This window comes from Notamacropus eugenii, chromosome 3 (assembly GCF_028372415.1).
Source record: "Notamacropus eugenii isolate mMacEug1 chromosome 3, mMacEug1.pri_v2, whole genome shotgun sequence".
In the NCBI taxonomy this organism is placed as follows: Eukaryota; Metazoa; Chordata; class Mammalia; order Diprotodontia; family Macropodidae; genus Notamacropus; species Notamacropus eugenii.
In genome coordinates this window covers 68,132,880-68,154,754 of record NC_092874.1, presented here as the reverse complement: position 1 = coordinate 68,154,754, position 21,875 = coordinate 68,132,880, and positions in this window count along the sequence as shown.

Sequence of the window (21,875 nt, the reverse complement as noted above, 5' to 3'; positions counted from 1 at the left end):
ACACTGGATGTAAATGGTGACACAGAGGCAGTAGAATCTTATATACAAAGCATATTTACAGTATAAACAACAAAATGCCAACTTCTCCAGATTGTCCTTGGGTTTTCACCTTTGTTGCAGCAACTCTTTCTCTCCCAATGAATGTTGTTGTTCAGTCATTTTTTCAGTCATGTCTGACTCTTCGTGACCCTATTTGGGGTTTTCTTGGCAAAGATATTCCAGTGGATTTCCATTTCCTTCTCCAGCCCATTTTACAGATGAGGAACTGAGGGAAACAGGGTTAAATGACTTTCCCAGGGTCACACAGCTAGTGTCTAAGGTTGGATTTGAAGTCAGGTCTTCCTGACTCGCCCACTGTGCCACCTAGCTACTGATTTTTAATTCTATTTTATTAAGACTTACTCAACCTAGATTTAATATTCCCCTTCACTGTAAATTTTGCTCTGATTATGTCATGTTGGGGCAGATAGGTGGCACAGTGGATAGAGCACCAGGCCAGGAGTCAGAAAGACCTGAGTTCAGACCTGGCTTCAGAAACTTATTAGCTGTGTGGCCCTGGGCAAGTCACTTTACCCTGTTTGCCTCAGTTTCCTCATCTGCAAAATGAGCTGGAGAAGGAAATAGCAACCCACTCCAGTGTCTTTGCCAAGAAAACCCAAATGGGGTCATGAAGAGAGGAGGACTGAAATGACTGATATGAAGGGAATTATGATTTTCATAAAATCTAAATTATTAGTATATTCATCATATAGATGAACATGAAAATCGTAATTCCCTTCACACTGAACAACAACCACCGTGGGTCACTTGGGCCACAATTCTGTTCTTCTGATTCACGTAACCTCTGGTCACTTTTCTCACAAGGCTTATCTAGTAACTAGTAGTTCCTGTATCTCCAGTTCTCTGATTCCACCACCCACATTTCAGAGAAACTTGCCTAAAGGTCAATGTCATCACTCTAAATTCTTGTAGCAACTGTCTCTGGTCCACAGATTAATTCCAACACCTGGGAACTGATCTCATCTTCCAATGATGTAATGGGAAGGAGCTTAGATGATACTTCTCTCACCTTCTCATTGAAATATCTACCAATCAGATTTTACCTTTCTTTTGTGATCAAGAGACATTTAATACATCTTATTTTTGATTAAGGAGTCTTCAGAAGGGGAGGTCCAAATGATGTAATGTCAAGCTAATGTCAGGCTGATGTCAAAGATTTTTACTTCCTAGCCAATCAGAAGAAGGCATACCTATGGTACTCAAGGTTTTGCTCTACTGCTAGTCTAGCCAATAAATGGATCTGACTGAGATTTATTGCCTCAAGCTACTCTTATTTCCATTGGGATAAATCCTTCTCCTTTGATTATTAAGGATGAGGGTGCGGTGGGATTAAATTGCTTTGTAGAACACGCTAGAAACAACTACACAAGAGTTCTTTCTCAACTTCACAATTTCTACCACTGAACCTAAGTCAGGGAGGAAAAAGGAAAAGTTGAGACCGTAAAGATTCTGGACATAAGAGCTATCAAATCTAATACTTGGGTATTCCTCAGGCATAGACGCATGGAAAAAAGGGGACTGGTTTTGTAGGTGTAAAGACAGAGCAGAGGCTAGAGTTTAGTCATTCCAATATCTGTAGATTACAAAGACTACATTCTCCTCTCCTTGCAAAAGTGATGATGGCCATTGGGGCATATGAGCCTTAGTCTCAGTTTTTCATCATCTATAAAATAAACCATGAATAAGATGATCTCAAAGGGTTTTCCTAGTTCTAAAATCCTTCAAGTGTAAGATATTAAATTTATAGAACATTTTTCTGCTGAGAAAATCCATACAACATTCTTTGCTTCTCTCTAGGACCTACTTCCTAGCTCTCTTCCTTCTATCTTATTTAGAAGTTTATAGCAAGGCTCAGTGCCACCCAAAATACTGAAACCATTCCCCTCTATTCAAAGTCTATTCTCTTTCTCCTCTTTCTTTGTACACTTTGGATTACTATATAAATGCCAACTCTCCGTGTTCCAAAGCTTTTTCCGATGTGGATAATAATTCCACCCACTCTTAGGTCTCCAAAGTCATTCATATCATCCCCATCTAGTTCCAAGCCTCCTGGATGAAAGAGGAAAAGGAAAACAGAGGTTAGGGGGTAGAAAGTGCTTTTGGATCTGGATCAATGAAGTAGCCTTACCTCACTTCACATATCTCTCTGCAGAGACTAGACATGATGTCTAAAGCAAACTAGATACTTCCCAGTGTAAAGCACAAAACCATCCTTGAGTTGCTTACCATGTATCTGGGCTGTCCTACAAGCTGGAACACATGCATCTGGCGGAAGCAGGAGGTCACAAAAATGCTCTCGAAAGAGAACTGGCGCAAGGCATTAAAGCCAGCTGGTACCTCAATTCTGACCACACACACACACTACAACAACCACAGCAAAAGGCTTGGTGACAAGGTCAGACTTATTTATGCCATTCATTGAACCCACCCAATGGGGATGGTCCAGACATCTATTCTTGAGGTTCCCTCCTTGAGTGAAAATTGTGGAAATTTGACTTTTGTGCTCCCATTTCCCTTTTCTGTATCCATTGTTTCTCCCTTGGTATTTTCCCCTTTTTTTCTTCCCCTCTTATTCAAGGGCTTCATACTCTTACCCTTACCCTTAGCAAAACAGGAAAAGATCTTACTCCTAATTTTTTGCTCTCAGGAATAGGTCTAATGGCTTTATTTATAACCAAGTGGAAATCACTGGTTAGGCTTAATGTATGAGCCCTCTCAGGTGTATATCATTATAACAAAGGACAGATCCTTAAACAGAGAAATATCTAATATGCTTAGAGAGAAAACTTATATTGTGCTGCCTCCTTATAAGACCAGAGCCATTACATAGAATTTCAGAGTTTGAAGGGATCTTAAAGACCACCCATTGAACGTCCTTCATGTTATAGATGAGGAAACTTATGCCTTACAAGTTGAAATGACTTGCCCATCATCTTTTAGATGGAAAGGAAAAGAAGAAATCAAACCCAGGGTTTTCGGATCTTAGTGGAAAGTACGCTGCACTGTGCTAGTGATTCTCAAAGAGTTTGCCACATTTCCCTAACATTTCAAGTTTTGATGAATGTGTCATGAAATTTTGGATGGTATATTACTGTAGATGAAAGGATTTATTTATTTTTTATTTATTATTCAACAATTTATTTAATACAAAGTTAATTTACCCACCATGGAAAGAGTAGTATTTTCAAACGGACACAACTTACCCTATTTCATTAACCTCAAAACCCATCAGATTTTGACTTTGCAGAGAATTCTTATTCCTATGTGGTAATAACAGGAAAGAGGTGTGGTGAACTGAGCCAAAGCCTGCCACATTGTTCTATCCCATTATGCTCTTTTAGGGATATGACATGATTTCACAAAGTGTTAAAAATAAAAATAAAGAAGCCTGTGCCCTCTAAACTAACCCATCTGTCCATCTCATCTCCTGGGATCCTCTAGTTTTTGTTTGGAGTCTAAGCTTTCTTACTACCAGGGTCCAAGTTTAGGAAGACCCTGGGAAGCACCAAAGCAGGAGCATACTATGTATGTGTTAGGCACAGGATACAAAGACAACAGTGAAATAAAAACTGCCCTCAGGGGGCTTACAATTTTACATATATAGGTATATGCAAAATAGGTAGATTCAAGGCAACTCAGTGAGGAGGGAAAGAAAGGGATCAATTTAACCCTTAAGGGACCACATGGATCTGAGCTGTTGCCACCACTCCATCTTCCCTAATCTCTACCTTGCTATGTTTTCCCAGTCTAACCACTCTACTTCAGCATCTTTCAAAGGAACATGTCAGTATCTTATACAAGCCAGAACAGTTGACAAAAGCCACAGTTTATGAGAATTATGACCTGCCCCAGGGGTTCTTGAGCTGAGGGGGAGATGAACTTGTTTTTCAAAGTGTTTTTATAACCATATTTCAATGTAATTATTTCCTTTGTCAATCCTATACATTTGACATATTTTCAAACATTTTGAGAAGTCTCTAGGCTTTCTCAAATTGCCAGTAGGAGCCATGATCCATGAAAGGTTAAGAACGCCTGAGTCCTGCTCTCTGAGTTTCATTTCAAGTCTCCTCCTCACCCCCAGCCTTTCTTCCCTGTCTCTGTTTCTAGCTCTACAGTTTTGCTCCAGATTCACCCAGGAAATTCCCAACCTCTCATTTCTTTTATTTCTTCCTGAGTCTGCCAGCAGCTTCAACAGGCCTCTGGCATTATCATATCCCCTCATTTACCATTTATTCCACATGCTGACTCAGTTATCTTTCAGCTCTCTGGAGCTTACTTAGAGCTTAACAACTAAGAGTTGGTTTTTGAGTTTTTTTTAAATTCAGCACACATTGTACAAATGAGAAAAGTAACATGGCAGGGGGTAGCACAAATCACTCCCTTTGAGTATCCACCAGGGTTTGCCTCACACGCTAAAGTCCTCTTCTCTGGCAGAGAGGACTGTCTCAGGACTCTCAAGACAGAGGAAGTCTGCTTAGCCAGTCAAGATTATCCAAGAAGCAGAGAGATTTACCACCTGAAAGGTTCTATACTGTGTCAAGAGGATACTGTCAGCCAGAGCACAGGAGGTAATGAGACTGACTTTTTAAACAAACTTAACAGAACTCACAAATCCAAGGGAACATTGTCCCCTCCAAAGCAGTCCCTTTGGGAGGCTCCATGTCTAGTCTAATGATGCCGCCCTTATTCAAAACATTTTTGCAACTCGTCTTTTAGAATCATGTACAGAGTCTGTTCTTTTCAATATCCTCAATGGTGTTCAACCTTTGCCCTTTATTCCTAAACATATTTTTTCTTTTTATGGATATTTCTAATCCCTCCACCCTCAGTACTTTCTCAGGCTCTTACCTCTAACTTCACTTTCCTTCCTTCCCAATCAATCTCAACTCTCGTAGTTAACCCATTCAATTCCACGCTGTCCTCCACTTTCAAATCCCTTATCATCTTGTCCTATTTCTGTCCATCCTTTACCCAACCCAAACTTAGATTATTCCCACCATCCTTCTCTTCCACACCTACTCACATGCTACTGAATAAGCATGAAAGAAGTCACACAACCATTCCAACATGGTACCTACAACTTTCTGTTACCTAACCTCAACTAGGCTCTCTCCACAGCAAGGCAATTCTTTTATTTCTTCTTAATGAATGCCCACTCCCCAAAGAAGCTATTCCATTTCTTTCTTCTCTCCATAAGGATCTCCTAATTCCTCTCCCTAAACCTTCTAAGCTGGGGAAAAAAATTATTCCATTCAAAGTGAGTTTCCTCCTTTTCCTTTTTCTTTTTCTCAGTACTCTTTAACATCATTGCCCCACTCTTTTCTTTTCCCCAGGATCTGATAAAGAGGTGACCTTTCTCCTTGCTAAGGCCAGCTCCCATCCATGTTCCCCTTGATCCCAGCCCTCCCATATTCTCCAGCAATCCCTCCAACCATTCCATCAGAAACCATTTAAAAAGATTTGTTTGTTTGTTTGTTTGATCGATACACAGTAAATTAACAGGAAATACTTATAAGATACCTGCACATGATCTGAATTAAGGAGGCAAAAACTCTCCATTATACATGCCTCAGAACTCATAGAAGGGGTTTAATAATTGCTTTTTGATTGATTATTAGTTGATTTAATTTTTTTTTCAGAGAGCCAAAAGTTATTTGGAACGAAGCTTGGTTTCTTTTTAAAAATGGACCATCAATTTATTAAAAATCATTTTAGGTTAAAAAGCATGATATCATAATAAAATAATCAAGCTGGCTTCTTGTGTAGCTTGTAAGATGACTCTGATGTCATTTCCATAAGGGAAATTCTAGAAATATGTTTCTCAACAGCATCATCAAAATAATTCTAATAAATAATTTTATCATAGAACTAGATATGGTGAATCTAGATTTCAGTGATACATTTGACAAATGCGTTCTTTCAGAATATAATTTTTTGCCAAGATAGAGTGACATAGAGTGCAGTTTCATGGATTTATGGCTGTTTGAACTCTACCTATGATGCCTTGCTAAAGTTTAGGAGACAATCTAGTTTTAGTATCTGTCCTTGCATTTAGGAATTGGTTTCAATGATGCAGCTAACAAGGTAGGTGTCACGTTTCTCTTTTGACACTTCATAATTCTCTTCTTAAATTAGTATGTACTGGCAGGGTTAGGTCCTGCCAGAAATCAGGGGAGATGATAAGTGACCTCTCAAAATCTTCTCTAGGTCTATCATTCTGTATTGCATTATGAGTTAACAGATCTGAAAACACTGTTTTTGAAAGTAATAGGTGTTAATAGGCATTTGCTGAGATTCCTGTACTGCTTTGAAATATGAAATTAACTGCTTTTCATGGTACTCTGAGTGCCATCCCAGAATCTCCCATATGGATCTCCCCACGACATCAGTTGCATGCAGGTCTAGGTACCTACAGTACAATTCTTGTTACAGCAATACTACAAGAACCAACGAGAAAGTAGCTCTGCTCAGAAGAAAGGGGAGAAGGAGGATGCCAAGATGGGTGAATCCCTGATTTCATTTCAAGAAACCTCCCTTTTCAAGCTGATGCTCCTTTTCATGAATAATTTGGATTGCATGAAACACAAGAAAACATCAAATTAACAGCTGGATTTTGTTGAGCATCTTTCCCTCATTAAAGCCTACTCCGCTTTTCCACAGTTTAAAGGGTTTGTTTTGGTTTTTCTTCTCTCTTTTTTTCTGTTGTTATTGTTACTGGTTTCCAGAAACAATCCCTTACTTTGCATTTCTTTTGTGACAACTCTCCTACTTCTGGGTGGAAGGGCTGAAAAATATGTACATTAGAGGCCTCAGTTCCTTGATTTTACTCCATCACACTTCGTAACCACACTAGAATTTTCTTTTGGGAATAGCTGCATTTTTTTAAAAAAAATCAGATCTTACTGACTCATACAGATACAAGAGCAACCAGAAACCTGTGAAACTTACAGAGCTCCAGCACACCTGTGCCACTGTTCACTTTCTCTCGGGCACATAAGAGAACATCTAGGACCCTGTCAAGAATGGCTATCAGGGTACCAGAGCCCACGTGTCCATCCTTGTGGTCTTCCCAGACAAGGGGAGTTAAATTCTAATCTGGGGACTTTCCTTGTGTCTCTAGAAGAGGTCATCAGACACTAGAAGGGATAAGTAGAGGGCTACTTGACCCACTTTGGGAAAATGGGGAGCTAAGTGGCACACTCCATTACTGCTGTTGTGTTCTCCGTTGTTCTTGAAGAAGACAGATGACATCAGGAGGGTGATGTCTTGACTTGCAAGTGAATTGGATTTAGTTTAATTGGGCCTGGAGTCAGTCACTTACTAGTTGTGTGGTAAGTCATTTAACCTCTGTCTGCCTCAACAGCTAGGTGGTGCAGTTGATAGAGTGCTGGGTCTGGAGTCAAGAGGACCTGAGTTCAAATCTGACCTCAGACACTTACTAGCTGTGTGGTGCCGGGGCAAGTAACTTACCCCTGATTACTTCCCCTGCCCAAAAAGAGAAAGAAGGTAATTAGGGAGGTAAAGAGCCCCATCTCTACCCCCAACCCCAGGACTCAGGCTCAAATCCTGGCTCAGTCTCTTGCTACTTGGTTGTAATATAAACCCTAATCTCAGTTTCTTCATCAGGAAAATAGAGCAGCCACACTAGATAACTTCTAAAGCTTCTTCCAACTCTGAATACTATGATCTGAATGAGGTCAGAAAAATAATGGGTCAGAAAGAATTGTAATGATATTTATATTGCATTTTCATTTCCAAAGCATTTTCACATTTTTTATTCACTCTAATCAAACAGTCAACACATTTTTATTAAGTACCTCCATGGAAACCTGGCACTGGCGAATGGGGAGATAGACCCTTCCCTCAAGGAGATTATATTTCCCTTACACTGCAGAGATCTATCCATACATACATACATAGATTTGCATGTTGTCTCCCCACTAGAATGTGAACTTTCTAAACTCTGTTTTTGCCCTTTTCTGAATCCCCAGAGCTTAGCACAGTACCTGGCAGATAATAGGCACTTAATAACGACTTGTGGAGTGAGTGACTAACTGATATTCTACTAGAACGATGTGAGATGATCCATGAAATATCTCTGCAGTGTCCAGGATAGAAAAGTGTTATGATTTCTATCTTATGGATGGAAAAACTGATATGTAGAGAAGTAAAAAGGTATAATGGAAAAAGCACCAGACCTTTAGTCAGGAAATTTGGGTTCGAGTTTTACCTCTGACAATTATGAACGCTGTGATCATGGGCAACTCACTCACTCTCCCTGAGTCTCAGTTTCCTAAACTTTAAAATAGGAATAAGAATACTTACAATGCTAGTCTTGCTGTTGTTCAGTCATTTTCAGTCAAATCTGACTCTTCATGACTCCATTTGGGATCTTCTTGGTAGAGATACTGGAGTGGTTCACCATTTCCTTCTCCAGCTCATTTTATAAATGAGGAGACTGAGGCAAACAGGGTTAAGTGGCTTGCCCAGGGTCACACAGTGAGGAAGTATCTAAGGCCAGATTTGAACTCAGGAAGATGAGTTTTCCTGATTGCAAGCTCAGACCTTTATCCACTATACCTAGAAGACAAAGGGAAATTGGAGCCAAATGAAAGGACTGCTCGTGGGATCTCCTTGCAGAGACAAAGGAGTGCAGACATGGCTTCTCATGCATCTGAAAGTAAAAAGCATGTTGTAGTGCTCATGATAAACACTAGCAACAAAAACTATCCTGAAGATATATGCATGTCCCCATCTGTTGCAGACAGTATGGTTATTGAAAAATTATACAAATTCCAAATGTGATCAAGATAAACTTGAATATACTGGGCAGCTAGGTGGCACAGTGGATAGAGCACCAGACCTGGAGTCAGAAAGTTGCCAAGGCTGTATATTGTCACTTTATCTGTTTGACTTATATGCAGAGTACATCATGCGAAATGCCAGGCTGGACAAATCAAAAATTGGAATTCAAGTTGCTGGGAGAAAAATCAACAATCTCAGATACGCAGATGATACCACTCTGATGGCAGAAAATGAAGAGGAATTAAGAAGATGAGGGTGAAAGAGAAGAGTGTAAAAGCTGGCTTGAAGGTTCACATTAAAAAAATAAAGATCTTGGCAACATCATGTCTGGCACAGAGAGGGAGAAGAAATGGAAGCAGTGTCAGATTTTATATTCTTGGGCTCAAAGATCACTACAGACAGAGACTGTGGTCAGGAAATTAAAAGATGCTTGCTCCTTGGTGGGAAATCTATGGCAAATCTGGGCAGCATACCAAAAAGTAGAGACATCACCTTGCCAGCAAAGGTCTATATAGTCAAACTATGGTTGTTCCAGTAGAAATGTATGGATGTGAGAGTTAGATTGTAAGGAAAGCTGAATGTCGCAGAATCTATGCTTTTGAATTCTGGCACTGACGAAGACTTTTGAGAGCCCCATAGACAGCAAGGAGGTCAAATCAGTCCATCCTTAAAGATATTAATCCAGACTTGAAGGTCAAATACTGAAGCTGAAGCTTGAATACTTTGGCAACATAATGAGAAGATGGAACTCACTGGAAAAAGACTCTAATGTTGGGAAAGATTGAAGGCAAAAGGAAAAGGAGATGGCAGAGGATGAGATGAATAGATAGGGTCATGGGAAAAAAAGAACATGAGTTTAGACAGACTTTGGGAGACAAGGGAGGAGAGAAGGGCCAGGCACACTGTGTTTCACAGAGTCAGAAAGAGTTGGACCAGATGGAATGACTGAACAACAGTAAAACTTGGTGACTTAAATGAAAAGATAGGCAAAGGGGAGGACAGAGGACAGAGCCTAAATTAATGAGCCAAGCACTATAACTGATGACTGGAAACAGTCTCTCTTGACTTCCAGTCTCATCCACTTTCCTGAACTCCACCAGGAGTTGGAAGGATCCTAAGAGGTTCCTTATTCCAACCTCTTCATTTTTGAGATGAGGACACTAAGACTCAAAGGAGATTAACTCACTTGCCCAAGGTCACATGGCACTGAGCATCAGCCATAGGATCAGGTCCTCTGATCCCAAAGCCAGTATTCTTTCCACTGTGCCATATTATCAGTCAATATACATTTATTAAGTGTCAACTATGTACCAGCAATGGAGTGCTGTATCTGGAGTCAGGAAAACCTGAGTTCAAATCTGGCCTCAGACATTTACTAGCGGTGTGACCCTGGACCAGTCACTTCACTCTGTTTGCCTCAGTTTCCTTACCTATAAAATGAGCTGGAGAAGGAGATGGCTGAAATCCCCTGGAAAAGTCATTTAATCCTCTGGAAAAGGAAATGGCAAATCACTTCAGGATCTTTGCCAAGAAAAAAACCCATGAATAGTATGGACATGCTGTGGTCCATGGGATTACAAAAAGTCAGACATGACTGAATAATTGAACAACAGGCACCAGAATAAGCATTAGGGCTACAAAGACAAGTCTTTGTATACAGTCTTTGCCCTCAAGGAGCTCATGATCTAATCACACTGCCTAGAAGCAAGAACTGACAGTAATATAAATCCTAGACTATATTTTTTTGTCATTTAATCCCAAAGTGGGGACTGATTGAGGGCATAGACATACCCAGGACAGCCCTCCTACCTTGGCAAAACATAGCATGAGGCCTGAGGACAGCCACCAAACAAGGGCCTTGCTTCCAAGCTACTCCGAAGTCACCTTGGGTGGTAGCTCTTGGTTGCTTCCAGGAGCCATGACTAAGACTTTGCTTAGCTTGAAGGAATGTTGTGAAATTCAAATGAGATCGTTTATGCAAACTGCTTTGCAACTGGAAAGCATTGTAAAAGCATATTATTATCGTTGCTGTCATTTTCTGTGTTGGCTGCAGAGGCTCCCAGACAATGGCGCTGTTGCCACCATCATCAGGAACCTATTAGAGACATAGCGCACAGAATGTTCAAGCTGGAAGGAACCTCAGAAGCCATCTGATCTAATCCAGCCTGTTTACTTAAAAAAAATAAATAAAATTTTGTTGGTGCTTTTGTTTTTGCAGCATAGTAATTTCTGGATATATTCTCTTGCCCAACCCCCAAATCCCCCATCCCAGGAATTGAACCTTCTCTTATAACAAAGAAAAACAGTGAAACAAAAACAACTGACCATGTTTCACCATCTATGCAGCATCTTGTCCATGTAAGTCCCCTGCCTCTCTGCCAAGAGGAGGGAGTTATGTTTGATCATCTGTTCTCTGAGACCATTACTCAGAACTGGGCTTCCTGGAGGTCTTCTCATTTATTTTGAGGCAGTCATTATGTACTTTTTCCCCCAGGTTTTTCCTCTCACTCTGCATCAGTTGATACAAATCTTCCCATGTTTCTCTGAATTCTTCATTTCTTATTACACAATAATATTTCATCACAATTATGCACTAGAGTTTGTTCAGCCATTCCCCATGGAATGAGCACCCACTTTATTTCTAGTTCTTTGCTATCATTCATTTTACAGATATTTCCTTGGAATTCATGCATAGATTTAGGACAAAATAGCATCAGTGATATTGGGGCTTGCATCTGGATGATTCTGGAAAAAACTGCAAGATGAGTAGCTTGTCTCCTTTTAGTATCTTTTTCTTCTGCAGCAACCCCTGGAAGGAGTCCTATCATGTAGGATTTGTCTGCACATGTGAGCCATCAACCACCCATGGTCCTTATGAGAAGGCCCCTCTTGAGTCTGTTTTCTCTAATGGAAACTTTATTCTGCCTCTGCAGATCCACCAAGCTGTTGCTACTATGTTGATCCCCACCATTGAAACACCCATGACTTATTCCTTTATTATTAATAATAATTAATAATATTATTATTAAACTTATTCCCTAGAGATCACAAGCCTTCTTCATGCCAAAGTGACAATTAAGATCACAAGATTTAAAGCTGAAAAGAAACAAACAAAACAATAAAAGCTGTCTTATGTATAGTGGTTTAAGGTTTACAACAGGCTTTATATATTCATTTGAGTCTCACTAAATCATCATTATCCTCATTTTGAAGATGAGACAACTAAGGTGATATAAGGTAATTTATCTAGAGACTCAAGTTTATATCAGAGGAGGGATTCAAACCCAGACCTGCTGACCCTGAATCTGGCACTGGGCCATATGGTCACAGATGAGGATGAGGAAACTGAAATCCAAGATGGTCAAGTTTGCCCAAGATCACACTACTACTAAGTAACAGCCATGATTTCTAACTCAGTTAGCTAAGCTGATGAGCTATGTGGCTGTGTTACTGGGAGGGGGGAGCAAATCTCTAAAATTCCTACTTCTATGCCCCACCCCCCCCACTCCAAGTAAAGGCCTCTGAGAGGTAACATACCTGTCTTTATTGCCTAACTCAGTGGTGCCTGTAATGTTGGAAATGTCATTTATTTGTCAACTAACATTTATTAAGTGCAACCTGACCAGTAGATACTGAGTCTAGGGTTGGAGGAGCAAGGGAGATGACTCCACAGGAGAGAAAGGAGTTCTAGATTCTGTAGTTCTGGATTTGTGAGCAATTGCCTTGGCATATTCTCTGTGCCCACTCTTTCCACAATTTTGAAGAAAACATATCCCAGGTTTCAGGGAAAGAGGGGATGTGGTGCAGGATATGTTTTGTAGTTCTGTTTTTACTATGCTATTTTAGTAAATGTCTTTGCTAAAATAATTGTTTTTACTGGCTGACTGTTACATTGGTAGAAGCTCATGAGTTAGAAGGATAGATTCAGCAGGGTTAACCCTAATGCTCAAGGTAGTGGCCAGCCTGGGGACCCATCCTGGAGTGGTCCAAAGGGGTGCTCTGAAGGTAAAACAATAAATAAAATAATTCATACTGAAGTGTTAATGACCAGATATTTCCAGGCTTTGTTGGAGGCCCATTGCTAAAAGAGGACAAAAGAAAGGGAAGATGAGAGGCACCAAAGACATAGTCTTCCTGTTTTAGAGTTTGCCATTCACTATAGCCTGCTACCTCCATCGTTTTGCTGGAAGTGGGGTTAACCCTACATTTCTTAGTCCCAGCTGGGATGAGTTCCACCTCAGCATGCAATTTGACATTTACAACCTGGGCTTCACTACTGACTTTGAAAGGAAGTTCTGTACTTCCAGCTGTAAAATAAGGATAATTAAGTCATTCTACAGATGAGACCAGAGACTGAGGCTCCCTTTATTGATCCACCCACTCAGCTTGTGAAGAAAATGCCAAACATTACTCATCCTTTGTCAGAGATGGGGGAAACTATAGGCTGGCGGGTGGAGGGAGTAACAGCAAAGCCAGAGGTCCAGTGAGGAGACACATGAGACTTGAGGGCCAGATGCTCCTGCTGTCCTGCCCCGGTTACCCAAAGAGCACTCTTTCCTTGGGGTAGGATGCAAGGAGAGGAGGTAAAGAAGTGCTCTTTGGTACAGGGACTCCTCTGTATAAACAACAGGGTGGCTCCCTTTTTTCATGGGCAAATTTTGGGCCTGAGAAAGCCCCAGGTGTCAGTTTCACAAAGATACTTACCAGGAGTATTAGAACTTAAACTTCCATTAGGATGCCATTTATGAAACTACCTTTTCCAAAATACCAAAGTCAGGAAAAGAAATTTGCTTCTTAAGAAAGAGTAGTTACCATCTAGACCAAGCAGAAAGAATTCCTTAAGTGCCTACTTTGTATTAGGTCCTGTGCTAGGCACCAGGGAGGCAAAAACAGAAACAAAACTGTTCTTCCATTCAAGGAACTTATAATCTAATATTGTAAGGTAATGGCAAAGGAGCAGCAGGACAGCAACTGGAGGACCAGGAAAGGTCTCATGTAGGAGACGATTATCACTGCCATCAACATCATCTCATCACCACCACCATCAACATCATCACCACCATCATTATCATCACATCATCATCATCATCATCATCATCATCATCATCATCATTATCACCACCACCAACATCATCATCATCACTATCATCATCACATCGTCATCATCATCATCATCATCACCACCATCATCATCACATCATCACATCATCACCACCAACATCATCATCATCACCACCATCATTATCATCACATCATCATCATCATCATCATCACCACCACCAACATCATCATCACCACCATCAACATCATCATCACCACCATTATTATCATCACATCATCATCATCATCATCATCATCATCATCATCATCATCACCACCATCATCATCATCACATCATCATCATCATCACCACCACCAACATCATCATCATCACCATCACCACCATCATTATCATCACATCATCATCATCATCATCATCATTATCACCACCACCAACATCATCATCATCACTATCATCATCACATCGTCATCATCATCATCATCATCACCACCATCATCATCACATCATCACATCATCACCACCAACATCATCATCATCACCACCATCATTATCATCACATCATCATCATCATCATCATCACCACCACCAACATCATCATCATCACCATCATCATCATCATCACCACCATCATTATCATCACATCATCATCATCATCACCATCATCATCATCATCACCACCACCAACATCATCATCATCATCATCATTATCATCACATCATCATCATCATCACCATCATCACCACCACCAACATCATCATCATCACCATCATCATCATCACATCATCACATCATCATCATCATCACCATCATCACCACCAACATCATCATCATCACCACCATCATTATCATCACATCACCATCATCATCACCATCATCATCATCATCATCATTATCATCACATCATCATCATCACCATCATCACCACCACCATCATCATCATCATCATCATCATCATCATTATCATCACATCATCATCATCACCATCATCATCATCATCACCACCACTACCACCACCACCATCATCATCATTAATAGTAGCTAACATTTATATAGCACCTACTGAGGGTCAGGCACTGTCCTAAGTGCTTTACAAATATTCTGTCATTTGATCCTCACAGCAATCCTGGGAGGTAGAGGCTATTATTATCCCCCTTTTAAAGTGAGAAAACTAAGCCAAACAATGAATTGCTCAGGATCACACAAGTTAGTAAATATCTGAAGTTGGATTTGAACTCAGGTCATCCTAACTAGAGGCCTAGCACTTTGAAAGATATTAGGTATTCTAAGAATTGGGGGTGAGGTTTTGTATCCTTTATGATTCATAATAAATTTATAAAAATCCTACTCAGATGTCTCTGATGGTCTGGACTGACATAGGTTCTAAGTACCAACTCTGTCCCATTTATTCATGAATTTCTAATGATCCTACCAGGCAATAAGTACTTTGCTATTTATTACCTGTGTTGATATGAGACAAATCATTTTACATCTCTGGGTCTGATTCCTCATTTGTAAAATGAGAGGGTTGGGCTATATCAGGGGCTCTTAACCTGTTTAGGTTCATAGACCCCTTCGGCAGGCTAGTGTAGCCCATAGAGCTCTTCTCTGAATAATGTTTTTAAGTATATAAAATAAAATACACAGTACTACAAATAAACCAATTATATTAAAGTACAGATATACACTTTCCCTTAAGTACCACTTTGGCTGTATCCCATAAATTTTGGTATATTGTCTCGTTGTAATTTTCTTTATTGAAATTGTCAATTGTTTCTGTTTTGTTCTTTGACCCACTTATTCTTTAGGATTAGAATATCTAATTCCCAATTAATTTTTAATCTCTCTTTCCATTGCACATTATTGAATGTAATATTTATAGCACTATGATCTGAAAAGGATGCATGTACTCTTTCTGCTTTTCTGAGTTTGGTTGAGAGATTTTTAATGCCTTATAATTTTTTTGTGTAGGTGCCATGTACTGCTGAGAAAAAAATATATTCAGCAGAACCAAGACGACAGAGTAAAGTCAGGAACTCCCTTGAGCTCTCCCCCAAACCACTCCACATACCTATAAAAAATGACTCTAAACAAATTACAGAACAGAAGAACCCTCAAAAAGACAGAGTGAAACAAATTTTCAACCCAAGACAAACTGTAAGGCTGACAGGAAAGGTCTGTTGTACCAGACAGGGAGAGGAACATAGTCCAGCACAAGTCATACCAGCACAGAAAGAGAATTCAAAGCTGGCCTCAGGGGACTGAATCACTGGCAGCAGTGGCAGTTTCCAGACTTCTCAACCAACAAACGCCAAAGACAACTTAGAAGGTCAGTAGGAAAGGTCTATCAGACCTGGCTGAGAGAGGAGCACAGACCTGCCCCAGCCCCAGCACAGCCCTGAGGCAGCGGGAGTGGCAGTGGCCGCTTCTGGAGCTCTCACTTCATAGATGGGAATGAGATTGAACAGCTGATCATAAGGAGATTACAATGCCTCTTTGCAGGCATTGAGGCAGAATTCTATTGCTTTACCCATATTTGGATCTGGGTTGTAGTCTGGGGCAAGGAGGACCATTGGCATAGCAGACCTTATGGTAGCAGTGGATAGCGTACCCTCCTCATATTTCCAGGGCAGAAAAGAGTATTTGTGGTCACTCACAGACCACAGCACAGGAGTAAACATCTCTCCTTAGATCATATCACCTCAGGAGAACTGAAAACTTATAGGTCTCTTTATCTCTGAAGATATTTGTATAAGACCCCTGAAGCTTGCCTATGCCCTCCACACTGGAGCAGAGCCCTTCCTTAACAAAGAGTTAAAAAGTCAAATCATTGGCTTGGAAAATGAGCAAACAGTGGGGGGAAATGCAGACTATAGAAACTTACTTTGGTGAGAAGGAAGATCAAAACATACATTCAGAATAAGACAACTAAGTAAAAGCTTCTACATCCAAATCCTCCCAGAAAAATGTGAATTGGTCTCAGGCCATGCAAGAGCTTAAAAAGAATTTTGAAAAACAAGTAATAGAGGTAGAAGAAAAACTGGGAAAAGTAATGAGAGTGATGCAAGAAAATAATGAAAAACAAGTAAACAGCTTGCTAAAGGAGATATACACCAAAAAAAAAAAATGGAGAAAATAACACTTTAAAAAACAGATTAGACCAAATGGCAAAAAAAAAGTCCAAAAAGCCAATGAGGAGAAAAATACCTTAAAGGCATAATTGACCAAATAGAAAAGGAGGTCCAAAAGCTCACTGAAGAAAATAATTCCTTAAAAATTAGAATGGATCAGATGGAAGTTAATGACTCTATGAAAAATCAAGAAATTAAAAACCAAAACCAAAAGAATGAAAAAATAGCAGACAATGTGAAATATCTCATTGAAAAAACAACTGACCTGGGAAATAGGTTCAGGAGAGATAATTTAAAAATTATTGTACTACCTGAAAACCATGATCAAATAAAGAGCCTAGACATCATTTTTCAAGAAATTATCAAGGAAAACTGCTCTAGAGCCAGAAGGTAAAATAAAAATTGAAAAAAATCCACTGATCACCTCCTGAAAGAGATCCCCAAAGGAAAACTCCAAGGAATATTATAGCCAAATTCCAGAGTTCTCAGGTCAAGGAGAAAATACTGCAAGCAGCCAGAAACAATTCAAGTATTATGGAAACACAATCAGGACAATACTACATTAAGGGATCAGAGGGCTTGGAATATGACATTCTGAAGGTCAAAGGAGCTAGGATTAGCTCCTACACAGAAAAAAAATGAGTGTAATCAATGAGGGGGGGAATTGACATTCAATGATACAGAGGAATTTAATGTATCCTTGAGAAAAAAACAAGCTAAAGAGAAAAAAATGACTTTCAAATGCAAAATTCAAGAGAAGCATGAAAAAGTAAACAGGAAAGAGAAATCATAAGGGACTTAATAAAGTTGAGTTGCTTATGTTCCTACATGAAAAGATGATATTTGTAACTCATGAGACCTTTCTCATTATTAAGGTTGTTGGAAGGAATATATATATATATGTATATGTATGTATGTATATATGTATATAAATATATGTATGTATGTATATAGATAGAGGACACAGTTGAATATGAAAGGATGATATCTAAAAATAAAATTAAGGGGTGAGAGAGGAATGTGCTGGGAGAAGGAGAAAGGGAGAGGTAACATGGGGTAAAATTATCTCATATAAAAGAGGCAACAAAAAGCTTTTACAGTAGAGGGAAAGAAGTGAGAGGGAATGACTGAACACTACTCTCCTCACATTTGGCTTAAAGAGGGAATAACATACACATTCAATTGGGTATGGAAATCTATCTTATCCTATAGGAAAGTATAGTGGAAGGGGATAAGAGGGTGTGTGTGATAGAAGGGAGGGCAGAATGGGGAAGGGGTAATCAGAAGCCAACACTTTTGAGGAGGGACTGGATCAAAGGACAGAATAGAATAAATGGGAGGGGCAGGATAGGATAGAGGAAAACAAAGAATGTCTTTCACAATATGACTATTCTGGAAGTGTTTTGCATGACTATACATGGATAACCTACATTGAATTGCTTGCCTACTCAATGAGGGTGGGTGGGGAGGGAGGAAGAAAGAGAATTTGGAACTCAAAGCTTTAAAATGAATGTTAAAAATTGTTTTTACATGAAACTGGGAAATAAGATACACAGGCAGTGGGGCATAGAAATCTATCGTACTCTATAGGAAAATAGAAGTGGAATGGGATAAGAGAAGGAAGGAGGGGATAGAAGTGAGGGCAGATTGGGGGGATAATCATAATGTATGCAGTTTTGAGGGGGAAAGGGAGAAATGGGGAGAAAAATTGGAACTCAAAATCTTGTAGAAATGAATGTTGAAAACAAAAAATAAATTTAAAACATTTTTTAAAAAGAAAAAAATATATTCCTTTCTATACCCACTCAATTTTCTCTACAGATCTATCATATTTAACTTTTCTAGAACTTTATTCACCTCCTTAATTTCTTTCTTGTTTATTTTTTGGTTAGATTTATCTAGTTCTGAGAGAGGAAAGTTGAGGTCCCTCACTAGTATAGTTTTATTATCTTTTTCCTCCTATAATACATTCAACTTCTCCTTCGAAAAGTTAGATACTATACCATTTGGTACATATTTGTTTAGTATTGACAAGACTTCATTGTCTATGGTACCTTTTGCAAGATATATTTTGTTTTTCTATCTCTTTTAATTAGATCTATTTTTGCTTCTGCTTTTTTCTGAGATCATGATTGCTACCCTGCTTTCCTGGCTTCAGCTGAATCAAAATAGATTCTACTCCAGCCCCTCACTTTTACCCTGCATATATCTCTCTGCTTCAAATGTGTTTCTTGTAAACAACATATTGTAGGATTCTGGTTTTTAATCCATGCTGCTATTCATTTCCATTTTATGGCTGAGTTCATCCCATTGCCATATATAGTATGATAACCAACTGTGTATTTCCCTCCATGCTATTTCTCACTTGTTTATCCCCCCTCTCTCTTACACCTCACCCTTTCCCTCTTCACAAGTGTTTTACTTCTAATCACCACCTTCCCCAGTATACCATCCCTTTTATCAGTACCCCTCCCACTTCTGTAATTCCTGTATCTTTTTACTTCCAGATATGGTAAGATATATTTCTATACCCAACTGTATATTTTTACCTCTTTGCACCAATTTTGACTGGAGTATGGTTCAGCTTTGTGTACTGTTCCCCCTCCTCTATGTTCCCCTCTATTATAATAACTCCTTCAAGTCACTTTTATATGGGATAATTTACCTTATTCAAGCGTTCCCCTCTTTCTTCTTCCAATGCAATTTTCATTCTCAGCCCCTTATTTTGTTTTTTGGAATATCATCCCAACAAAGTCATCTTGTAACCATACTCTCTGTCTTTATATACTCTTTAATTGCTCTTATATTAATAAAGTTGTTGTGTTACAAATATTATCTTGTCATATAGAAAAATAAATGGTTTAACCTTATTGAATTTCTTATGTTTTCTTTCTTGTCCTTTTTTACCTTTTTATGCTTCCTTTGTGTCTTGTATTTGAAGATTAATTTTTTTATTCAGTTCTGGTCTTTTAATTAGAAATGCTTGAAAGTCTACCTTGTTAAAAGTCCAATTTTTTCCACTAAAAGATCAGTTTTGCTGGGTAGGAGATTCTTGGTTGTAATCCTAACTTTTTTGTCTTCTGGTATATCACATTCCAAGGCTTTCAACCCTTTAATGTGGAAGCTGCCAAATCCTATGTAATCCTGGCTATAGCTCCATGATATATGAATTGTTTCTTTTTAGCTGCTTGCAATACTTTCTCCTTGATCTATGAGCTCCAGAATTTGGCTATGATATTCCTGGGAGTTTTCATTTTGGGATCTCTTTAAGGCAGTGATTGGTAGATTCTTTCAATTTCTATTTTAATCAGTTCTATTGTATCAGGGCAATTTTCTTCAATTATTTCTTGAAACATGTTTTCTAGTTTTTCTAGTTTTTTTATGACTTTCAGGTAGTTCAGTCATTCTTATCTTATCTCTCCTGGATCTATTTTCTAGGTCAATTGTTTTTCCAATGAGAAATTTCACATTTTCTTCTATTTTTTATTTTGTTTTATTGTATCTTGATGTCTCATAGAGCCTAGTTTCAATTCTAATTTTTAAGAAATTGTTTTCTTCACTCTGAGATACCTATCAGATTTGCTAACATGAAAAAACAGGAAAATGACAAACATTGGAGAAGATGTGAGGAAATTGGAACACTATTGCATTGTTGATGGATGTGTGAACTGATCCAACCATTCTAGAGAGCAATTTGGAGCTATGCCTAAAGGGCTATAAACTGTGCATACCCTTTGACCCAGCAATACCACTTTTAGGTTTGTATCCCAAAGAGATCATAAAAATGGGAAAAGGATCCACATGTACAAAAATATTTATAGCAGCTCTTTTTGTGGTGACCAAGAATTCGAAACTGAGGGGATGTCCATCAACTGAGGAATGGCTAAAAAAGTTGTGGCATATGAATGTAATGCAATATTATTCAGAAAAACCTTGAAAGACTTATATGAACTGATGCTGAGTTAAATGAGCAGAACCAAGAAAACATTGTACACAGTAATAGCCACATTGTGAGATGACTAACTTTCATAGGTTTGGCTATTCTCAGAAACTCAAAGATCTAAAAGACTCATGATGGAAAATGTTGTCCACATCCAGAGAAAGAACTTTGGAGTCTGAATGCAGATGAAAGCATACTATTTGCTCTGTCTTTTTGTTTTTTGCTTTGTTTTGTTTCTTCTTTCTCATAGTTCCTCCCATTGATTCTAATTCTTATTTACAGCATGACTAATGTGAAAATATGTTTAATATGAATGTATATGTAGAGCTTATATCAAATTGCATGTCATTTTGGGGAGGGGGAGAAAATCTAAAACCCAAAGACTTATGGAAGTGAATGTTGAAAACTAAAAATAAGTGAAGAAGTTAAAAAAAAGAAATTATTTTCTTCAATGAGTTTTTGTCCTACCCTTTCAATTTATCCAATTCTATTTTTAGAGAGTTTTTTCTTAAGTAAATTTTTGTGTATATTTTCCTACACTATTGACTCTTTTTTTTCATGATTCTCTTGCATTACTCTCATTTCTTTTCCCATTTTTCTTCTACTTCTCTAATTTGCCTTTTAAAATCTTTTTTAAGTTCTTCCAGGAATTCTTTTTGGACCTGAGACCAAATAAAATTTTTCTTTGAGGCTTTACATGTAGCCATGTTGATACGATTGTCGTCTTCTAAGTTTATGCCTTGATCCTCCCTATCACTGTAGTAGCTTTCTACAGTCAAGTTTTTTTGGTTTTTGCTCATTTTTTTCTGCCTTTTCTTTTCTGATTTGGGGTTTTTATATGAGAGTTAGGCACTGGTCCTACACTGTCCTAAGCTTTTTG